The sequence below is a fragment of the Cavia porcellus genome, unplaced genomic scaffold (genome assembly GCF_034190915.1).
Source record: "Cavia porcellus strain 051 isolate PalLab524CR breed Dunkin Hartley unplaced genomic scaffold, mCavPor4.1 scaffold_5, whole genome shotgun sequence".
NCBI lineage: Eukaryota > Metazoa > Chordata > Mammalia > Rodentia > Caviidae > Cavia > Cavia porcellus.
Window position 1 is genome coordinate 93377856 of NW_026947488.1, and position 24078 is coordinate 93401933.

Consider the following 24078-nt stretch of genomic DNA (forward strand, 5'->3'; position numbering starts at 1 on the left):
GAATGTGGGCTTGCATTAGTCATAATTTTTTTTGTGAAATCTAGAGAACCCACTAAAAATATGTAAAAACAAGGTAATTGATATTAGAGTAGATCAAATAAAATCATACAACTGCTCAATTAAATCCATAGGAGGCAGAAAAAGTAAAAGGCAAAGAAAAAAACAAAAGGGTAATGAGTAGAACATACTTTCACACGTCACAGGTATTAGTCAAACATTAATAATCATGTTACATATAGTTTGATTATGACAGACAGTCTACGAACCTACATTAAAACAGCAAGACTCAACTGTATGTCCTCCACAGCAGGGTGCTTAAACACAGAGACACGAAGATACTGCACATAATAGAGTCAGGAGCCATATGTGAAAGCCCAGACGCACTCGGGAATGAAAGGCTGAAGGTTTCCGCTAAGGTCGGAGGGGCCAAGCTGCCTGTCTTCACCACTCTACCTGTTGTAGGCAGGGGTTGTGAGGAGAACAATTAGAATCAGGACACAGAATTTATATTATTTTATGATGGTCACCCAGAATTTAACACAAGAAAGTGCAGGAAATCTGTCCACAACACTAAAGACTCAGAATATTCAGCTGAGGGCCTGGATCCCACACCAATGTCCTGCATGAGTCCAGATGAAGACCCAGAGCTCATGACAATGCCTCCCACGAGTCCAACTGGTGGTGCAGAGCCCATGACAAGGACTCATGCCAGTCTGCTTTATGGATCTATGCTGGGAAGGCCCGAAGGTCAGTGGTGGAAGCTAGAAAGTCTATGCCAGCAGGGTGAAGGAGCTGTGCTGGTAGGTTGAGGGTTCTACACTAGAGAGGAGAAGTCATGCTCAAAATAAGAACCAGGGCTGTCTGAAAAGTTCCACAGCCATCCTCAGCATCACAGAGGTCCTGAGCTCCTCTGACAATAAGAACAGTTGAGTACATGCCAGGAAGCCAACGTGACAAGTTTCTCCTGGAGATTAACCAGCACATCTTCCCCTCCAGAGCCAGGAAGCGATGTAAGGACCTGAGCTCCCCCAAAATGAACCACAGCCATTCTCACCAACAAGGTCCTGAGCTTCTCTGGTGACCACGGTCGAACTCACACTGGGGAAGCTCGTCATGATGAGCTCCTCCAGGAGAACCAATGGCTCAACAGCAACACTTAGAGAAACCCACAACACCTCGCTCTTCTTCTCTGCATCTCTATTTGTGCTGGCCACTTTGCTCAGGTGGACCGTCTACACTCAGCACCATGCTGATTTAATTCAGCTGGAGTTAAACTGACCACCAGTTTTTAATCCATAACACTACCCAACATGGCTTAGGCAAGGAAAAAGGAAAACTGCATCCCCCAAAAGGGAAAGAAAGGAGTAAAATTATCTCTGTTCACATATGATTTGATCTTAGAAGTAAAAAAAGAAAATCTGAAAGATTCCACACCAAATCCTCTTAGAACGAACTTAAAATTCAACAGTTTCAAGATACAAAAACCAACCCACAAAAGCTACTTGCAATTTTGTACATTAATGTTGAACAATAAGAAAAGGAAAAAATTTTAAATCCCATTTACTTAAGTGTCAAGAAGAATAAAATACTTGGGTATCGAACTAATTGGGGAGCAGAAAGATTTTCTGCACTAAAAACTACAAAACATTGCAGAAAATGAAAGCCACAGTAAATGGGAAGACATCCTGTATAGAAAAGACTTAATGTTTTTAAGATGCCAACACTACCAAAGCAATCTATAGAATCAACACAATCCCTATCCAAATCCCAGTGATACATACATTTTTTGACAGAAGTAAAAAATCCTATCCTAAAACTTGCATGGAATCTCAGGATGCCCCAAGTAGCTAGAAATGATCTTCAGTGAAGCCTCCTTAGTGTGACCTTCATTAGAGTTCTGAGATGCCTCCGCCAGAGGAGTGTTCAGCTGGACGAGCTCATGGACCTGCCAGGGAGAAGTCACTGGAGAGGGCATGGAGGCCCTGCACCCCAGGTCCGGTGCCGTGCATTGCTGTTCCTCAAATTTACCCTTTCTACTACATTGTGATGAACAGCTGCTCTAAATTCTCTGAGTCAGCTGTCTAAACTTAGGAGGGGAGAGTGAGTCACAGGACCTCACACTTTAGCAGCTGGCCGTACAGAAGTGCAGGTGCCCTGGAGACTGGACACTGAAGTAGAAGTAGTCTTGTGGGCCTGGACCATTACCCTGGGGTCTGTGCTAAGGCTGGGTCATTAAGTGTTAGAACTGGACTGAATTACAGGAAATCCTGTGGTATCAGAGAACAGTAGAACTGGTTATTATAATAAAGACCCAACAGAGGGTCAGCCTGGCTTTGCTGGTAGGTTGCATAAAGACGGCCAATAGCAGAGGAAGCAGGTAAACAAGGGTAATTGCCCAGGAAAGACACAGGAGTGGCTGAGAGAGACTAGAGTAGCTTTGACAGCAGAGCCAAAGATAAAATATAAAAATCAGCTGGGTTCACTGTGGCTGGGATGAGGCAGAAGGAAGAGCTGCCCTTCACTCAGGGGTCTGGGCATGTGCAGCAGTGGTGAGGGGCGCGTCCTCTGGTATCTGTGGGAAACATAGCTAAGGGTTGGGTGAGCAGACCACACGTTGCAAATTCATCCTGTACTCCTACTGTTCTACGGCTGCGAATTTCCTTTTCTTCATTGTACAAAATTATTACGGGTATTTGCATTCAGTGCAGGTCACCATTTAGTCCACCTTTGCACAACCAAATGGGCAAACAGTACCATGACTGGCCACATGTAGCCCACAGAAGCGAGTCCATGGAGGCACATTCCCACTGATGCCAAGACCTGAGCCAGGGCTGCTTCTGCTTGCTGTGCTCAGCACCTTCAGAATTCATTTTGTGCATTTCCCACACTGTTGCTGAGAAATCCGCAAATGCTGGACTATTTTTAGGGTTTTGTCTTTTTCTTGTGGGCTATCACATTCAGTCTGATCTGACTGCCATCTGGTATTCAACCTACCGGTGCTGAAAAGCGTTGGGACTGGAAATGAGGATTAATATCCCTTTCGGTGCAACCCCTCAGCTAAGGTCATTATGGATTCTTGAACAGAGACAGCCTCGAAGTCCTCGTATAGAGTGGGAATGACAGACTCTGCTGCCCATGGGTTATCAGTGGGGCTTGAGGGTTAGAAATTTTCAGTTAAGTAACTCCTCTCAATTACCGATCAGTTCTCAAGGTACTGTTTTTCCCCATCCAGTGGCCCTTTCTTACATAAAGCATTGCAAAAGATGAATTCAGCAGCCAGGATTCTGACTCTGATTTTCTGTCAACACTACGGATATATAAAATCGTAATCCTTGTAACTGCTACAAAAGACTCCCCACATCTTCTGGTGTATTTTGAATCAAAGATGTGCAATTCAGAGCCTGTATTTTTTTCTTTTAAATTTACCAATATAGTGACAAAAATCACCTCCCATTTTGCATTCTCCACCAGCCCACAGCGATGTATCCCACACTGACCCTGATTTCAGTGGCCACTGGCGCCAAACGACCAGCACATGTTTGAAGTACATAGTGTCTGCACTCCTTGTGTGGAGATGGTGCCCATACATGACGCGTGGATTCCTGTTTGCATACCCCTTCCCTCCTCTGCCTCTCCCTTCCCTGCACCTCTTCATCTACTTCCCATTTGGGAGAGATCTGTCTTCCCATTTTCTATTATCCATGTTTTATGTTGCTCTTTATTGCAATCTGGATTTCTTGTTTAAGAGAAATCTGCAGTATTTAAACTTGTGTGTCATTTACTGCGCTTAGCTTTGTGGTCTCAAGGTCATCCATTTTCCTAGAAACGACTCCAGCTGATCTTGCTTACAGCAGAGTGGTGCTCCTGTGTGCACAAACACCTCACTTCTTTATCTGTCCGTCTAGTGAGGAGCACATGGCTGCTTCTAAGACTTAGCTGCTGTGAACTTTCTGCTGTAACATAAATATGTTCACATCACTCTTTCAGGAAGGTACCTGAAGGCTATTACAAGCTGAGGCAAATTGAATTTGTAGTTTTCACAAAAAAATCTTTTTTGAGACAAGGTCTCGCTAAGCAGCTCAGGCTGGCCTCAGACTCACAGCGATCCTCCTGCCTCAACCTCCTGAGTGCAGGGATTACAAGGAGTGTGCCACCACGCCCCCCTGAGTATTTCCTTTTTGAGGAATCTCGCTACTGATTTCTGCAGTGCTTATACTAATTTATATTCCCAGAAGCCTGGCCAGCATCTACTACTATTGGGTTTCTTGATGATGATCGTTCTTTCTGGCGTAAGATATAACTGCAGCGTTGTTTTAATTTGCATTTCTCTAATGACCAGTGGTGCTGAGTGTTTCTTCATGTATATGCTGGCCATTTGTACCTCTTCTGTGAAGTATCTGTCATTTCAGTTGCCATTTTTTTGGCAGAGTCTTTTATTTTTGACGTGGTCTAATTTTTTTGGTTCTTTATATATTCTAGATGTTAGCCCTCGGTCTGAGAATATGGAAAAATTTCTTTTCCTATTCTGTAGGCTGTTTCTTCACAGTATTGGTTGTTTCTGTTTTTAAATGAAGTTCATTAGTACATCTTATATATACACAATGATCACCTTTATCACAGGGGATCTGTACCATACATGGTATATCTTGATTCTTTTTTTTCTCATCTCCCTCCCCTCCTTTCAGTCCTTCTTCCCCTGCTGTTCACAAAAGCTTTGTTTCCATTTTTCTTCTTTTCTCATTTTTCTTCTCCTTTACCTCTCCCCTCATTCCTGTGCCCCTTCCCATTTAAACAATTTTTTTCTATTTCATAGTATCTACTATACATTTTGGTCCTTCTTTACACTTTTGGTTTCTCACACCGGAGAAACAATGTGATATTTATGCATGTGTGTCTGATTTATTTCCCTTAAGAATATGGTTCCTAGATGCATCCTTTACTTATAAATGTCTCAAGTTTATCCTTCTTTATGGCTGAATAGTACTCTATTGTATATTTTGTTAAAACTCACATTATATTTATCCAATCATTGACAGGCATTTGGGCCTTTCCAAGATTTAGCTATTGCTAATGGTGCTGTTGTAAACATGGGTGTAAACAGGTGACTGTGGTATGATGCTTTTAATTCTTTTGGGAAGATACAAAGAAGGAGGATAGCTGGGTTGAATGGAAACCGTATTTTTAGTTTTTTGAGGAATCTCCACTTGATTTCCAAAGTGCTTGTACCAGTCTACACTCCCACCAACTATGGAGGTTTCCTCTTTTCCCGTAGCCCTTCCAACCATTGTTATTGGTTGATTTGTTGGGACAGCCATTCTTTCTGGAGTGAGGTGGAATCTCAGCATTGTTTAAATCAGCATTTCTCAAATGACCAGTGAGGTTGAACATTTTTTCATGTATTTATTTGCTGTTTGTATTCCTTCATTTGAGAAGTGTGTGTTCCTTTAGGATGCTTATTTTTTTTTTAAATTTTATTTAAGAGGAAAAAAACACAAAACAAAACAAAGTGGTGTAACGGTACACGTAATACAGAACTACTAAAAAAAAAACAGTAAGAAATCACCTGTTAATAGATTACATATTATCATCTTGGAAATAGTTGCTCAACTCACAGTATCAAAGAATACAAAGTAGACATTCAAACAGAGAGACTGCAAACAGCTGTGTTCAATGATCCAGAAAACATTAATATAGTCAGCTATTTAACACCCCTAAACACACTTGCTGTTATATCCATTAGAGCTCTTTTTTTCCCCTCTATTTTTTACAACAAAATTTACACATTTTGGATTTTATTACTCCTTAGTTCTTACTACTTTTTTGGGGGGGAGAGAATAAAGTCAAATATGCCTAAACAAAGCTGTCAGTCAAAACCAAGGATAGACATAGCACATGATGTAAAACAGAGTACAAGGTTATCAACAATGGTTATCAACGTTGTCTCTTGTTTCCTTAAAAAGAATTGTCTATCTCATTAGATATTATAAAGTTGGACAAAGCAGTAGAGAACAAGACCAATAAAACTTAGGCATTGTAAACATTACAGGACTTCCAAAGGAGACAATAGTCAAACCAGAATGGGCATCTTAGTGAATCTTATTGCCTTCAAAGTAGTTTCCTATACCCTCAAACTTGATACTATCATACAGAATGGAACAGAGTCTAATCAGTCAAAACAAGATCATGGGAGTATTACAGGACTTCAAAACAAGTTAATAGGAAATCAAAAAGAGTTACTATTATATATCCTAATTTTTAAAATTTTTCCCCTTAATTAAAACAAACATAAGAAATAACTAAATAATTTTTTTAAAGAATAAGGGAGAGTTGAGATAAAACAAGACATAACAATATAACAATACAGGTCAAAGCATGACTGTTTCAGCAACCTAGTGCTTCACCACCAAATAACCCGACATAATAGTAGTTACCATAGTGTCTGTCTTTTTCCTTGAAATATTTGGATAAAACTTCATATACTATAGCTTCAAATATTTCCATATCAAGAAGCCCAGAATAAAGCCTTTCTAATTAATAAGTGAAAACTTTATAAGGCTTCAAGGCCACATAATGGGGAATCATGATTACCACATATTTTTATATATTTGAATCATTACTTACATTAGGGAAACTATTCGGTATTCACACATGCGAGATTGATTTATTTCACTTATGAGTATGGTCTCAAGCTGCCCCCTTTTATTGATAAATATCTCAATGTGATCCTTCTTTATAGCTGAATAATACTCCATTGTATAGAAATACCACAACTTTTTTATCCATTCCTCAGTTGATGGACACTTGGGTTGTTTCCAAGATCTGGCGATTACAAATTGTGCTGCTATAAACATAGGTGCACATATATCACTGTGGTATGATGCTTTCAGTTCTTCTGGGAATATGCCTAGAAGTGGAATAGCTGGGTCAAATGGTGCTTCCAGTCCCAGCTTTCTGAGAAATCTCCAGACAGACCTCCACGAAGGCTGTACCAGTCTACACTCCCACCAACAGTGCAAGAGAGTTCCTTTTTCCCCACAGCCTCTCCAGCATTTGTTGTTGGTTTTCTTGATCCTGGCCATTCTTTCAGGAGTGAGATGGTATCTCAGTGTGGTTTTAATTTGCATTTCTCTAATGACCAATGATGATGAGCATTTTTTCATGTATTTATTTGCCATTTGCATTTCTTCATCTGAGAATTGCGTATTCATCTCAGATGCCCATTTTTGGATTGGATCTTTGAATTTTGGAGGTCTGAGTTTTTTTAATTCTTTATATGTTTTAGACAAGAGTCCCTTGTCTGAGAGAGAGTTCACTAAAATCTTTTCCCAGTTTGTGGGTTTTCTTTTCACTATGCTGGAGATTTCTTTTGACATGCAGAAACTTTTTAATAAGAAGTGGTCCCAGTTATTGATTCTGGGAAGTATTTCCTGTGCGGTTTGAGTCCTGTTCATGAATTCTTTACCTACTCCTATGTCTCCAAGGTTTCTACCCAATTTGTCTTCCAATAGATTTAGTGTTTCTGTTTTAATATTCAGATCTTTGACCCATTTAGATTTTAATTTAGTACATGGTGATAGACATGGGTCTAGCTTTAGTTTTCGGCATATGGAGAGCCAGTTTTTCCAGCACCATTTATTAAAGAGACTGTCGTTCTTCCAGTGAACCTGCTTGGCTCCTTTATCAAAGATAAGGTGGTTGAGTGTGTTTGTAGTTGTGGTTGTATCTTCTAATCTATTCCATTGATCTTCGGCTCTGTTTTGATTCCAATACCATGTTGATTTTACTACTGTTGCTTTGTAGTATAACTTCAAGTCAGGGATTGTGATACCTCCTGCTTTGTCTTTGCTGCTTAGAATTGCCTTTGCGATTCTAGGTCTCTTCTGGTTCCAAATGAAATTTAGGAGTGATTTCTCTAGATCTATAAGGTATGTTGATGGTATTTCTATTGGGATTGCATTGAATCTGTATAACAGTTTTGGGAGAATGGCCATCTTCACAATGTTTGTTCTTCCTATCCATGAGCAAGGGATGTCTTTCCATTTTCTGAGATCATCTTCAATTTCCTTTTTCAGTGGATTATAATTTTCACTGTATAAGTCTTTCACTTCTTTCATAAGAGTAATTCCTAAATATTTCATTTTTTGCTTGCTAATGTGAATAGTCCAGTTTCTCTTATTTCCCTCTCTGTGATTTTGTTGTTTGTGTATAGGAATGCTATTGATTTCTGAGTATTGATTTTGTATCCAGCCACATTACTGAATTTATTTATTGTATCTAGGAGTCTTTCAATGGAGTTTAGGGGGTCTTCTATGTAGAGTATCATGTCATCTGCAAACAATGATAATTTAACTTCTTCTTTTCCTATCTTTACCCCTTTTATTTCTCTTTCTTGCCTAATTGCTCTGGCTAGTACTTCCAGTACTATATTATATAGGAGTGGTGATAAAGGACATCCTTGTCTTGTGCCCGATTTTAAAGTAAAGGCTTTCAATTTTTGGCCATTTAGTATGATGTTGGCTGTTGGTTTGTCATAAATGGCCTTTATTATATTGAGGTAAAGACCATCTATTCCAATTTTCTGTAAAGTTCTTATCAGGAATAAATGTTGGACCTTATCAAAGGCTTTTTCTGCATCTATAGAAATGATCACGTGATTCTTATTTTTGGCTTTATTGATATGGTGGATTACATTTATTGATTTGCGTATGTTGAACCATCCTTGCATTCCTGGGATGAATCCCACTTGGTCATGGTGTATAATCTTCTTGATGATTTGCTGGATCCTATTTGCCAATATTTTATTGAGGATTTTTGCATCTGTGTTCATTAGGGAGATTGGTCTATAGTTCTCTTTTTTAGTTGGGTCTTTCTCAGGTTTTGGTACTAGAGTAATATTTGCTTCCAGGAATGACTTAGGAAGGATTGCTTCCCTTTCAATTTCATTGAATAGTTTGAGGAGTGTCGGCATTAGGTCTTCTTTGTATTTCTTGTAGAATTCTGCAGTGAATCCATCTGGGCCTGGGCTCTTCTTGGTGGGTAAGGACTTAATTACATTTTCAATTTCATTAACAGGGATTGGGTTATTCAACAGTTTTACATCCTCTTGATCTAGCTTTGGTACTTCATATGCTTCTAAGAATCTGTCTATTTCTTCTGTGTTATCAAACTTTTGAGAGTAGAGGTTTTCGAAATAGGTGTTGATGATCTTCTGTATTTCTATTGGGTCTGTAGTGATTTCACCTTTTTCATTTCTTATTGCATGAATTTGAGCTTTTTCTTCCCTTTTTAAAATAAGGTTGGCTAGGGGCTTATCGATTTTATTTATTCTTTCAAAGAACCAACTCTTTGATTCGTTGATTCTTTGGATTGTTTTCTTAGTCTCTATTGCATTGATTTCTGCTCTGATTTTTATAATTTCCTCTCTTCTTTTGGCTTTGGGCTTGACTTGCTCTTCTTTTTCTAGCTGTTTGAGGTGTAGCATCAAGTTATTTATTTGTATTCGTTCTGTTTTCCTGATGTGGGAACTCAGTGCAATAAATTTTCCTCTCAGGACGGCTTTCATTGCATCCCACAGATTCCGGTAATTTGTATCTGCATTTTCATTTTCTTTTAGGTATTGTTTAATTTCTTCTTTAATTTCTTCTGTGACCCACTGATTACTCAAGAGTGTGTTATTCAGTTTCCATGTGTTTGCGGGATTTTTGCAGTATCTTTTATCATTAATTTCTAATTTCAGAGCGCTATGATCCGATAACATGCAAGGGATGATTTCAACTCTTTTGCATTTGTTTAAATATGTTCTGTGAGCTAATATATGGTCTATTTTAGAAAATGATCCATGTACTGCTGAGAAGAATGTGTATTCTGATGTTGTTGGGTGGAACATTCTGTATATGTCTATCAAACCCATTTGTTCACAAGTGTGATTCAGTTCTGTTATTTCTTTGCTCATTTTCTGTCTGGTTGATTTGTCCCTTGGTGTCAATGGCATATTAAGGTCTCCTATTACAATTGTGTTACTGATAATTTGAGTTTTCATTTCTGTTAATAATTGTTTTATATAACTGGGTGCTCTGGAGTTTGGTGCATATATATTTAAGATAGTTATCTCTTCCTCTTGGAGTTTTCCTCTTACAAGTATGTAGTGACCTTTTTTGTCCTTTATGGTCAGTGTTGGTTTAAAGTTCATGTTGTCTGCAAACAGAATGGCTACTCCTGCCTTTTTTTGGATTCCTGCTGCATGAAGAATTGTTTTCCATCCTTTGACTTTCAGTCTGTGAGTATCCTTCTGGGTTAGATGGGTTTCCTGTAAACAGCATATGGTTGGATTTTGTTTCTTGATCCATTCTGCTAGTCTGCTTCTTTTGATTGGTGCATTGAGACCATTTACATTAATGGTTATTACTGTTAAATGCTGGTTAATTGTAGGAATGTTATCTCTCTGCTGTTGCATCTTTATCTTTCTGTTCTGTTTAATTATTTGCTTTGCTTAGTGGTTTTTTCCTTTGTGTATCTAAACTGTCTTTCAATATTTTTTGCAGGGTTGGTTTGGTGTTCATGAAGTTCTTCAGCTGTTCTTTGTCATGGAAGTATCATATTTCACCATCTATTTTGAATGATAGTTTTTCAGGATATATCATTCTAGGTTGGAAATCATTTTGCTTTAGGATCTGAAATACTTCACTCCATGCTCTTCTTGACTTTATTGTTTGTGATGAGAAGTCTGCTGTGATTCTGATAGGTTTTCCTTTATAAGTGATCTGTCTTTTCTCTCTGACAGCTTTTAATAATCTATTCTTGTGTTGGATTTCTGGGATGGTGATTATTATATGTCTGGGTGTAGTTTTATTTTGGTTATGACTATTTGGAGTTCTATATGCTTCACTGATCCTGATGTCAGTTTTTGATCTCATGCTTGGGAAATTTTCAGCTATTACTTCTCTAAATATCCTCTTGACATCCTTTATGTTGTCTCCTTCTTTTTCATTAATCCCTATCATCCTTATGTTATTGTTCTTTGCATCATCTTGCAGTTTTTGAATTGTTGTTTCCTGATTCCTTGTTATTTTTAAAAGATCTTTCCTTTCCTGTTCACTAGCTGCAATCCTGTCTTCAAGGTCTGAAATTCTATCTTCACTTTCATTAAGGCGGTTTTTACAACTTTCAGTGGAGTTTTTTATTTCCTGTAAATCTCTGTGCATCTGCATTATGTATTCTGTTTGTTTCTTATATTGCTCATCTAGGGATTCTATCTTTTTGTTTAGTTCCTCCAATTTTTTATCTGTGTTTTCTTTAGATATATTCAGAATCTCTTTCATTTCTTTTATCATTTCTTCTTTTATCTGGGAGATGATTTCGAGTTTGAATTTCTTTAAAGCTTCCTGGAGTTGCTTGTCAATTTCAGTAGCTATTGTGTCTGATATATGAGGTGGATGGGATATATTTTCTTCTATATACATTGCTCCTAGGGTTTCTTGAGTTGGGCTGGAGGTTTGAGGTTGTAATTTGGTCTTTCATTTTGTCATTTTCCTATATTTCTGTGTTTCAAGTGTTATTTGAAAGCTTCCTCAGGATCTGTTGAAAATCCCCTTCTATGTTTGCAGCTACTGAGACTCTGGCACCACGCTACCCCAAGCCACTGGGCCTGCAGAACCAATGGCCCTCCTCTGCCTGCTCAGAACTCTGCAGTTCTAGACAAGCTGGGCCTCAGGGACACTGTGCGCCCACTTGCCCCTTGGAAGCTCCACAGCTCTTCAATCGCAGCCGGGTTAGGGTACTCACCACAGGCCACGGTGCCTCAGGAACCTGTGATCCCTCCCTGCTTGCAGAGATATCCACAGTCCTCCAGACACACGGAGAGGCCGATGCAGGCACCCCAGATCCGCCCAGCTCCTCCTCTGCACACCGATGGCTAGGCACAGCAGCGAAACCGGCTGGGCTCGGGGGGATAGTGTGGGCCCGCCCACCTGTCGGGAGCTCAGCAGTTCTCCAAGTGCAACCGGGATGGGGAGGCGGATGTAGAGGCCTCAAACCCACCTCTCCCCTTCACTGCACCTGGAAGCCTGGAGGGACCCAAACAGTCTGGGCCGAGATATCCACAGTCCTCCAGACACACGGAGAGGCCGATGCAGCAGGATGCTTATTTTTGGATTGAGTCTTTAAATTGTGGGGGATACGTTTGACTTTTTTGGAGTTCTTTATGTACTATAAGTATCATTCTTTTGTCTGAAGAACTGTAACAAAATTTTTTTCCCAGTCTGTGGGTTGTCTCCTTACTCTGTTGATGGTTTCTCTTGTTGTGCAAAAGCTTTTTAATAAGATGAAATCCCAGTTATTGATTCTTTGTGATATTTACTCTGTGATCAGAGTTTTGTACATAAAATTTTTGCTACACCAGTGTAAGTATAGGCAAAGACTACTACCTATTCTATCCTCCAGCAGATTTAGTGTTGCTGTTTTAATATGTAGGTCTTTGATACATTTTGACTTCAGTTTAGTGCATGGTGATAGAACTGGGTCTAATTTTAATTGTATGTATGTGGAAAGCCAGTTTTTCCAGTACCATTTATTAAAGCATTCTTCCAGTGAACATGTTTGGCCCTTTTGTCAAAGATCAGATAGCTGAGTGTATTTGTAGCTGTGTCTGCATCTTCTAATCTGTTCCACTGATCCTCAGGTCTGTGTTTTGTTTTTGTTTTTGCCAATACCATGCCATCTATAACAAACTAAGTTTTTTTGTTGTTTGTTTGTTTTGCTGCTGGGGGATCAGACTCACGACCTCACACTTACCAGGCAGGTGCTTGTGCTGCTGAGCCCCTGGCCAGTATTCCATTTTTTAATGCTGTTGTGAAAGATATGGTTTCCCTAACTTCTCTCTCAGTAAGTTTGTTGTATGTGTACCAGAATGCTATTCATTTTTGAGTGTTGACTTTTTATCCAGCTACATTTCTGAATTTGGTTATTAAATCTAGAAGTCTTTTGGTGAGGATTTGGGGGTCTTCTGGGTTACAGGATCATGCTATATGCAAATAGTGGTTATTTAACTTCTTCCTTTCCACCCTTATTCCTTTAATTTCTTTCTCTTTTCTTGTTGCTCTGGCTAATGTTTTCAGAACTACACTGAGTAGGAGTGGTGATCCTGGACATCCTTGTGTTGTTCCTGATTATAGAGTGCAAGCTTTCAGAAGAATAAGTACAAATGGACAGATTCTTAGATATATATGAATTACCAAATCAGACACATATAACTATTCTAAATAACCCAATATCAGTCAATGAAATTGTTGAAGTAATTAAAAACATACCAACAAAGAAATGCCCAGATCCTGATGGATTCACTGCTGAATTCTACATGAAACTTAAAGAAGACTTAATGCTGCTACTTCTCAAACTCTTTAATGAACATGAAAGAGAAACATAACCCCCAACATCATTCCTGAAAGCAAGTACTACCTTGATATCAAAACCACAGAAGGATCCAACTAAAAAATAGAACTACAGGCCAATCTCCCCAATGAACATAAACACAAAAATTCTCAGTAAGATACTGGCAAACAGAACGCAGTAAATCATCAAAATTACACACTGCAACAAACTAGGATTTATGCAGGGCTGGTTCAACATACACAGATCAATAAATGTAATACACCTTGTGAACAGAGACAACTACAAAAATCACATGATCATCTCAAAAAGCATTTGACAAAGAGCCAACACCATGCATGAAAAAAATTCTATTGCATGGATGTTGTTGTTGTTTTGCTGTGCAGAAGCTTCTTAATTTGATGTGATCGCACTTGTTGACTATTGATCCTATATCCTGTGGAACCATCAGAATGGTAGGCAGGTCACATAATGACTCAGAGGGCTGAATAACAAGCCTGCAATGGTTAATCGAATGTGTTGCCCTGCCTGGGCCACAGCAGGCTGAGATGTTTGAGTGTTTCTGTGAGACCTTTGCTGAGATTAACATTTCAAGCAGCAGACTGAATCAAGCACATTTAACTTTGTGTGTGTGTGGCTTCCCCTTAATGGCTGGTCTGAAGAATGTGAAAAGATCAACCCTTCTGTGGTAAGAACTTTCTCTGGACGTCCTGCAACCAGGTCACTAGCTTTTACCTTCCTTGTACTTCAACTCGACCATCAGCTCTTTCTGGAACACTGCTCGCTGTCTCACTCTGCAGGCTTTAGAACTCATCCTTCACCATGATCACATTTGCCAATTTTTTTGCTAAAAATATCACCCCTTGCATCCTCTTTCTGTAATGGTTTTGATTCTCTGGAGAACTAAAATCAGAGCACAGGCAGCTCTCCCAATGACTCTGAAAACTAAATTGTGACTCTGGGTAATGAAGGGAGCTGCTGCTTTGCCATAACTGCAGCCTTCTGTGCCACAGCCAGTGTGGAGAGATACCTTGAGCCTTTTACTCTGTCCATGGCCACAGGATGCCTGCTCTGAACTGACCTCAGAGGGATGTGTTCAGCTGGCAGCACCTCAGCCATGTAGAGTGCCATGAACTGAAGGGAACAGATTTGATTTCCAACCTCTGAAACAAAGGAGGTACCTAGGTCACGTTCTTCATTACTGAAACATAATGTCCAATACCTGCAACTTAAAGGGGAGGTTTATATTGGCTCATGTTTTTAGTACACTTGGCCAGCTCCAATGCAGGAAGACATGGTGGGAGAGCCTAGGCAGAGGAGAGATGCTTATGTCATGGTGGCCAGGAAGCAGAGAGAAGGGAGGAGCTGAGGTAAGATGCACCTTACATGGTTCATCTTCCAGTGACCCATCTCTTCTGACTAGGCCCCATCTCCTAATATCACATTTAACTATAGTGTCCCCATGATTCGATCTCTCTTCAAGATCCCTACCTATGGGTGCATGAAATCTTAGAGAGACATCAAGATACAAACCATAGCAAAAAGTGTACCACAGTGTGATTAGAATGCATTCAGCAAGTCACAGCGCACCAAAGGTGACTAGAAAGAAGGTGAAAAGAGACTAATCCTTGGTACTGCAAAGCTCACCAAATGTTCAAAACAGTCACTTTATAATACAAAGAGAAGTCACAAGTGCACACTAATAAGAATATTCAAAAACATTTAAGGAATAATGAAAGTTTACCTAGGTTATTTTTCTTTCATTGCTGAGACAAAATACCTGACACCCCAAATCAAGGAAGGAACAGTTTATTTAACTCACAGTTTGTGGAGGTTTCAGTCCTTAATCAGCGGGCTCCAAGACAGGGTAGCCTGGCACTGGACAACACTTCAAAGAGGCAGAAGATAGCAAGAGCAAGAAGGGGAGAGAGCAAGCCTCTTTACCTCCCTTATGCTGTACACAGGGCACCCTCCCCCACTCCCCCAGGGCAGTGTAGGGCTTACACTGTCTCCCTGCCCTCCTCTTGCACAGGATGAGGGTTTTACAGAGTGAGGACCCTGGCTCCCTGCTGAGTCTCTCAGTTAAACTTCTAAACCTCTCGAGCTGACATAGTGTATCAACCATGACATTCATTTTTGCCTTCTGTCCATCCAGAATCTGACCAATCTCCTCACAGTTCACTGTCACCCATTGTTTGACTGCGTCCAAGCCATTTCCTGTGTGCCTGTAAACACGCATGCGAATGTGTGTGTAAAAGCTATACTGGTTGTTGGCAGCGGGCAGTCATGGTTACCCTGCAGGGTGGAGGGCGTGAGCACAGACCTCAGCACCCCCACTCCTCCTGCTGGGAGGAAGGGACATGGCAGTCTGCGCATGTGGCCTCCTGGCATGGGAAGAGGATGCACAGGGGACCTGGAGAGGCTGAGGAAAGACGTCCAACCCAGACAAGTCAGGGCAGGAGATGGTGCTAGCTACTGTAGGGCCCATTTTAAGTTCAGAGGCCATGGGAGGTGTTCAATCACCTGGGCCTGGTCAGAGGATGGACTTATGTATGGATTCGTAGTTTTCAGGGACTCTGAGGGGAGAGGCCACACTGCTGAGGCAGGATGTCCCTACACTTTCCTTTCCCTCTGTGGTGAGATGGCTAAAGTCCACACTTTCCTGACTCTGCTGGCAGGAATGGGTGCAGGGTGGGCTGCCTGTGTGGCACTGGTGTGGGTCAAGTATTGGTGTCTTTGGGTAGGACTGTTTTCCAAACCCAGCTGTGTCTCAGAATTCCCTAACAGTGCCCACAGGAGCAGCTAAAATGCCCGCAAAGCCCGTTTCCTTAGAGGCCTCCCTTCTCTGACCTTCATTGTTAATTAGCATTGCAGGTTTCAGTAAGAGCTTTTAATGAAATTTCACCCTTTCTCTTGGCTCTCTCAGTCCAGTACCTTGTAGGCCTCTGTCTTGGTTACATTTCCTTTCTGAGCAGTTTTTCTCAATCCATCCAGACCCAGCAGAGGCCTTATCTCTGATGAGCAGCTGTTTTGGGCCATGCTGGTCCTTCCTTCTTCTCTGTTTGGTATGTACATTCTAACCCAGTCTTCTTTTCCCTTCTTCTGTGTAGACAAGAGTGGCAGAGGGATTGTGGAAAGATTCCCTTTTCTAGAGATGGGTGTCAGAGGGTCCATCCACCACTAAATCTGGAACTTTATTTTAGATAAACCCTTACTCTTTCACTGGTTAAGTTTCCACACTGGTGATGAATGTGGCACTAATAGGAGATTGTAGAACCTCCCAGAGAGACCCTCTTGATAGGTCTTGAGGTCCCTGGGGATGTGCCCTTAAGGGGACCCGGTCTCCCAGTTCTCTGCATGCTGATGTGAGAGGTTTGCTCCTCAACATGCTCCCAACATTAAGAGCCACCCATTCAAAAGGTTCCCAGCCCTGGGACCACCTGGCTTTGGACTGGAACCTCCAGAACCATGAACTAAATTGCTCCTCTTTGTAAGTTAATTGCACTGGGTATTTTGTAGTAATGCAAAAGTAACACAACTTTCACATTCCTCCTGCTCTGCTTCATGAAGTTATGAAGGTCTCTATTGCCCACATGGATATGTGCTCTAGACTCCTGGTTCTTATTCATTTGTTCTTAATGTTTTGAGGAGTATGGCTCCTCTTAAGAATCAGTCAAAACATCACTATCTGCCAAAAATGTCTGACATATATCACCTAGTAAAATGTCATCCTTAGAAACACTCCAGACCTGCCCATGAAGTTGCATGGACACCCATCTTCCACAGGATCTCTAAGCCTCTGCAGCAGCCTTCTTTCCAATCCTCCACTCCCTGGCACGGAGCTTACCTGGCTCCAGCTGTCCACAGACAATGACACCTTGTAGTTGTCATGGAAGAGAACCTTGTATATCCTCAGAAGGGGCTGACATGGCAGGCACAGGGCTCTGATCGGATGACCTGGGACAGCAGCCCTAAGTCCTTAGCAAGTTTGCCCCAGGGAGCCAGAAAGGAATTGGCTCCTACTAGATCCTAGAGGAGATGAGTAAGATTTCATGGGAATCAACCCTCCAAGATGGTAGACAGCATGCAACACAAGGCCGGGAAAGCAGTGGCCCTGGTTGCCGAGAGACTCGAGTTCTGATTCTGTATGGTCACAATGATGACCTGATTCTGTGGACTGAGCACTTTGGGTAGAGCTGACACATTTCCATGTCAGAGTTGGGACACGGGGCTTGGAGAAGTAAGGTCACATGCCTAATCACAGCTAGGGGGCAGTGGGGCAGGTCAGTCTGGCTGTCAAATGAGTCCTTATCTGTGTGACAGTGCCTATGACTGAGGCTCCCCGCCTTGGGCTGGGCCATGCTTGGGAAGTTAGCTGGAGCAAGCTGCTGTGGGCTGTCCAGCACTCCCTTGCCCTCGGGAGCACCACCTCAGTCTCTCCCCTTGAAGCCTTTCCTTCCCCACCACCTGGGGCTTGCTTGGGCCCATGCAGGAGCTCAAGCTCTGAGCCAGACCTGGGCACAAATCAGGGGCCTCAGGGATCCCCAGGACAGTCCTGAGGGGGCTCAGTGCAGAAACGGAAGCAAACCCTCTACCTAGACTTTCCCACTGAAGGTGTGAAAATCATTGGCTGGCTCTCTTTCTGACATCGTTTCATTTTCCCTGAAAAAGCCTGAGGCCGTGGCACATGTGATCCTTTCACTTTTCTTTTGTATATTATGTTGCACGACAGAAAAGTAACAGAATGCACACACAGCTCGAACAAGGCAGGTGTTATTATTCCCATTTTTGCAGATGGGGAAACAGAGGCACAAATGTGTGTCTGTCTGAGCTGGGCTGCCACACACAGTTGGGCAGGGTTTTCACTGTACAAAAACCCCAGCAAAGAGGTGAGGAACTGGAGCACAGCGGTGGGGAGGCAGTCAGTGGCATCACCAAGTTCACCCGTCCTTCTGGTCGCCTGCCTGTGCCCTCTGCTCCGGTTCATTGCTGGGCTGTGCCTGAGCAGATCTTCCTCCCCGCTTCTAAACGCAATGGCTCAGAGACAATGACAAAACTAAAGCAAGGGAGGTCACCTGGAAGTGAAAACAGAAGCACAGTCAGCTTGGGGTGGGGACAGAAAGGTAGGCAGAGGAAGAGGAGCCCCCTCTCCAAGCCTCCTCAGGACGGGGAGCAGGCTGCTGTGCCTGGTGCTGTGGATGCCCGCTAGGCTCCCAGAGCCCCGTCGGGGGCCACTAAAAGGTCTCTCTCCCTAATGAGTAACTTGCTGACTTCTCTTAGCTACTCAATTCCCTCCATCTTGGGTCCCTTCCGCCCTGTCTGAAGGTCCCCATCGTCTCCAAACTTCTGTGCCCTGGGTAGACAATCGCCCTGGGTATGGGTTTCCTGCAGTCCCTTCCTGCAGTCCTGGAAGCTCTGGACATCAGCGAGGAGCAGGAAAGACACTTCCACGGTGGGGAGCATGAGTGGGCGGTCTTTACTTCCTCTGGACTTCCCCTGGCTCAGGCTGCTTTGTGTGGACACCCAGGTGTGCGTTTCTCCCCCTGGTGCTAGCTCCCCAGCCCCTTCTGGTTCTAACCGTGGGAGCCACAGGCTTTTTTGCTAAGAGGTGCTCAGGCAGGAGGTAGCAACAGTGCTATGCCCAAGGGATTTCTGCAAGTGAAATTCTCTTTGATCCCAAAGGAAGAATCCCTGTCAGTCAATTTACTAGCTGTGTTCCCTGGACAGGTTATTTAATCCTCCTGTGCCTTCTGGTTCTCATCTAAAATATGAATAGTCATGTGTATATCATAGGAATTTGTAAAGCTCAAATGCGATAAATGTGAGGCGGTTAAGCATTTTGCTTCAGGAATAAGCACTTAGCAAATACTAGCTGCTATATTAATCTTACTGTTTTTAGAGCAGTGTTTGCAGACAACTTTTCATTCTTTGCATTCCCCACGTAGTCAGGATCTGGGGGATGAAGGGAGCAGTCTTTGCAGCCCTGTCCCACCCACTGCCATGTTCATGGGCCGGACGATGCCCAAGTCTCCAACCTCATCGACCCTGCACCAAGGGTCCCCTCTACACCATCACAGCCTCACACACAGAGCTCCAAGTGTGAACCATACAGCTTCAGGTACAATGACCTTGGGTCTCCTTCTGCATCTGCTCTCTGTCCCTTAACCTCTCTGCTTTCTGCAGACAGTGTCCCCTCCCCAGAAACTCCTGGGCTTCACCCCATACCCACCAGAAGTTCCACAGCTGCTTGTCCCTCCCGACTCACCTCCTCCAGGAAATGTTCTGAGGCACTGATAGCAGAGACAATGCCTACCTGCTCCCCCAGCTCCCCGCTTTCCTCCCCTCTCCCGGGAAGGAAGCTACCTTCAGGGCTTGGAATTCAGGGGCCTGCAGAAATGCAGTTGCTCGGGTGGAGAGGAAGGAGCTCCCAAGCCCTGTGCTGCTGGCGTGTCCAACAATACCGATGTAACACTTCAAACCTTAGAACTCAGAATTCCAAGAACCTCAAGCACCAGCTGTCTCTGAAATATTCTTATTGTTGAAATCATGTGGACCTCACAAGGCCACAGGAGCAAAAAAGAAAAAGACTGAGATTTCCTCCTCTGGGTGAGAAACAGTGCTAAAGAAGTCTTCCCACCCATACAGCCCTGCTTCAGAGGCCATGTGTCTTGATTCTTAGGTCTCCAGCACAGCGAGGGCCAGTGAAGGCCAGGGTCGCGCTGTCTGATATGAGACTGGAATAGTAACAGCCAACAGAGGGCCGTGCAGAAGGCAGCTGTAGGGAGAAGAGATTTCGGGGCTTTCTCTGGGACCCGAGCGTCCCAGCTGGTCCCTGGGGCTCGGCTCTGTCTCTGCTGGAGAGTAGGTTGCTCTTCTCACATCCTGGGGCTTCCTTAGGGGTTGGGTTGGCCTTCCCTTGGTGTCGCTGCTCCCTGCTTTTCTTTGGCCTGAAGATTTTTGAGGTTCAGCTCCAACTCCTCGTGGAGCCTGGTCACAGACTTAGAAGCTTAGTCATTGATTTTAGGGGTGCAAATTCACACAGTAGAGATGTTCTTAGAAAAAGCCAAGCTTTTCTTGTCCCCTGAAATGCAGGGAGAGTATTTAATTCAGGACCCAGCACATTTGTTGTATGTTTTTCTCCACTCCCAAGATGTTTACATACAGGTTGAACATTTTTTCAGATGTGTTAGGGTTCCATTCTTTGTAAATTATAGTGAGATGTTAACTGTATTGGGGTCTCTGCTGTGAAATGGGGCTACATTTTAAGGTGTTAACAGTCTCTTTAATAAAAGATGGGAGAAAGCAAGTGGTGATAGAGATTTTTTAAAAAATTCTTTTTCAGTTAAGGAACTTGTAATTCTGAGCATTTACATGTGAGATTCAGCTGCAGCCCTCTAGATATAAATAATACATTGAAATTTTTATGTAGTTAAGCATTACAGGATTCGGACAAGCTCTGCAAGAATTTGCATTTAACTGTTTTTAAAAAAATGTGTTAACTAAAAATAATTCCAGGCATATAAAATAACTAAGAGAGTAAGGAGAATTGGCAGTAGAATTTAGTGCTTGCATCTTAAGCCATGTGTGGGGTTAGTTTATATGAAAAGGTCACCCAGGCAGTGGAGAGGGGAGAAGCTGCTTGGAATTAAGCCAGCACAGTGGCTTTGTCTTCAGATACAACCCATTTCACATCTCCTGGCTCCTTATAGAACCTCCTTTTCGTTTAAACAATGCCAGAGAAATATTCCTGCAGCTAGAGGCCAGAGAATGGGGCAAGCCCAGAGAGAGCATGCTGGGCAGGCCTGGGAGGCCCAATTTCCTTGGCATTTGCTCCCCTCCCCCATCCCTAGGGCTTCTTAAGGCTGGGGCAATTCTGAGCAGGGATCCCATTAGTCTGCTGGGTCCCACAGCAAAGCTTCGCTGGCTGGGTGGCTTAAACAACTGAATTTTGTTTACTCACAGTCCTGGGTCTCGGAAGTCAGAGATCCAGGTGCTGGCAGAGTCAGGGTCTGAGGAGGGCCCATCCTGGTTTATACCTTCTCACTGTGTCCTGGCATCTTGGAAGGCACTTCTTGCTCTCTGGGGTCTATTTAGGGTCCAAATATCCATCATGTCCTAGTCTTCTCCCAAACCTCCAGTTTCCATTACCTTGGGGGTTAGGTTTCAGCATATGAATGGGCAGGGCTTGGGAGGGATATTAAGAATATTTTCAATTCTCTTGCCTATATGCCTAAAGCGTACAGGTCATATAGTAATTCTCTGTTTCATGTTTTAAGGAATCTCTACTTGTATTCTTATTTAATGAATGAGAACATGAGGACTCATATAGTTTAGTTCAACTGGCAAAGGTAGCTGGCAAACAGCAGAGCCGGGGCTTGAGCCTGGCTGGTCCTTGTAACCCAGGTCCCCTGGACTGAACCCCTTTATCACACTGGCTTAGCTGTGAGGCTTGAGTTGGATCCGAAGGGACTGGAAGTTATCCTGGTTGAAGAGAGCGGGAAGGGTGTTTGGGGCTGACGTGCTAAGTCTAGAAGTGTGAGAGAGTGCCTTGTACTTCGGGGTAGAGGTACTTAAGTGCGTCTCCAGGGTGGACTTGTATGGGATGAATTGCCCAGGGAGAGGCCTAAAGGACTGGACCCAAATGGCCTTTCCTGTCAGACTCAGGAGTTGAGCACAAAAAGAAACTGACCATAAGAATAAGTTGAAAAGCATATGAATATAAAACAAAAATAAAATCCATAACTCCAATGAAAAGGGAACATACTGAGAAAACACATTTGCAGCCACGTAACATTGTGTTCATAGATTTGTCACAAAAAGGACTTCTAAAACTTTTAACAAAAAACATTTAAACAGAACTAGATAAATGGGCAAAGGACATGAACAGATGATTCACAAAGTAAGAAATACAAAGCAGTAAACTAACATATGGAAAAATGTTCATCTTCCAGTATAGTCAAAGACATGCAAATGTAAACAACAGTGAGGGAACCATTCTTTGCCTTTCAGATTAGCAAATGTTTGTCAAAATGGTAACAGCTGACTCCGGAGGGAGGGAGTTATAAGACGTTACTGGGACATTTGAATCCTGGGTGGCCAAATGCTTCTTCCCCTGTAACTCTGTAGCTCCAGTTCTGGCAAAGGACTCCTTCAATGCTACGTCTACACAGTGAAAACAAATCAGAAGAAGGAGGCAGATGGCGTGGGTGGCCAGCGTCTGGAGTTCACACGAATGCTGACACCAGGACACCCCCAGCCATGGCTTTTCACGGAACTCCAGAAGTGCAGGAGTCTGTTCTTCACTGTTTTGTGCAAACCCATTTTGCCATACTCATTTTCATGTTCATTAATTGTACGCTTGGCCAAATTGTAATCTCAACTGAAAACGTGGTCATATCCCAGGTTTATTCTTTTCCTCCTTTTCCCCTTTCATTTAATGTATTCCCCTCAAATTTTGTCAGGTACAACTGACAGAGTCTCTTGGATTGTTCTCATCTCTCTTAACTGACTCTCTAGTGACCCCTTATTTTCCTCGCAGTTATTTCCAGAGCTTCCTATCCAGGCTGTTCTTGTGAGGGGTGGGGAAGAAGAGGGAAGGGAAAGCATGAAGGGGAAAATACAAACAGGAGTTTCAAAGGTGTGTAAGTTCATTTTTCTTGTTTTTAGAAGATCTGAAATGAGTGTTTCGAAAGGCTAACATGCATTGAATCCATGTGGTGTGGATCAGGCGTTTATTAGATTGCTTTTATTTTCTCTATATTTGGATTTTTTTATTTTAAAGAATAAAATGAACAAAGCAAAACAAAACAAAGCAGAACAAGGCAGAGCAGAGTAAAACAATGCAAATAACACAGGATTTCAGAGAAGACAACAGGAAATCAAGAGTGGCTACCATAATGTCTCTTGTTTTCTCTGAAATAGTTGTCCATAGCTTCACAACAATAAGTTAATACAAATCAAAATAATGTAAAAGCAATCCAAACAAAAGAATGAACACCTTAAGGGCTTTCAAGACCAGACACCAGGAAACAATAATGGCTATGATAATGTCTCTTGTTTTCTTCAAAATAGCTGTTTATACCTTCACGCACATTGAAACCAAATAATTGAAAACAGACTTATCAAAACCAAGAATAAAAGCATTATTGGGTTTTGAATCAAAATGATAGGAAATCATCAATGGCTACCATACTGTCTCATTTTCTTCAATGTAGTTGTTCTATCACACACTGTATTTGGAACATTTAATAGTAAAAAGTCTCATCTGACCTCCTTTCTGGAAATTTCCTTACATTCCTATCCTTCTTCTACATTCTATTAATTATTTTAACAAACACATCTGATTCTGTCACTTTCTACTTGAAAACTTCCATTAGATTAGTTTCCCATCCATACAGAATATCTGAGCAACAATGCCCAGGGTAACGATGCCACACATCATCCTCCCTGAAGCCCTAACCCACCAAACTTGGGACTCCAACCCTCACTTTCCCGCCAGTGCCATCCATTTCTCCATTTTAACTTACTTTTCAAAACCAAAACAAATGTCTTTTTCAGAAGAAAGCTTCTTTTGATATTCCTCAGACTTCTGGTCATTTCTTGTTTCTGATTTCTCAGAAAGTCTTGTTATTGCACTTATCATATTGTTTTTTGGTTTGTTTTCACTGTGTTTTTTTTAGTAGACAATGACTTTCT

The 24078-nt window shown here is 42.2% G+C and overlaps 1 long non-coding RNA gene across 4 annotated transcripts in view; it reads right to left on the minus strand.

The window, feature by feature from the left end:
* Positions 1-17456, minus strand: part of LOC134476143 (uncharacterized) — a 28640-nt gene extending 11184 nt beyond the window's left edge. For 2 of the 4 annotated variants that reach the window (XR_010047675.1, XR_010047674.1), the window contains exon 1: positions 1055-1180. This is a non-coding gene — a long non-coding RNA (uncharacterized LOC134476143). Of the gene's footprint in view, positions 1-1054; positions 1181-1781; positions 2032-17230 lie in introns of those variants that run through there. The other 2 variants (XR_010047676.1, XR_010047677.1) reach the window with 2 other exon arrangements.
* Between the last annotated feature and the right edge of the window lie 6622 nt (positions 17457-24078).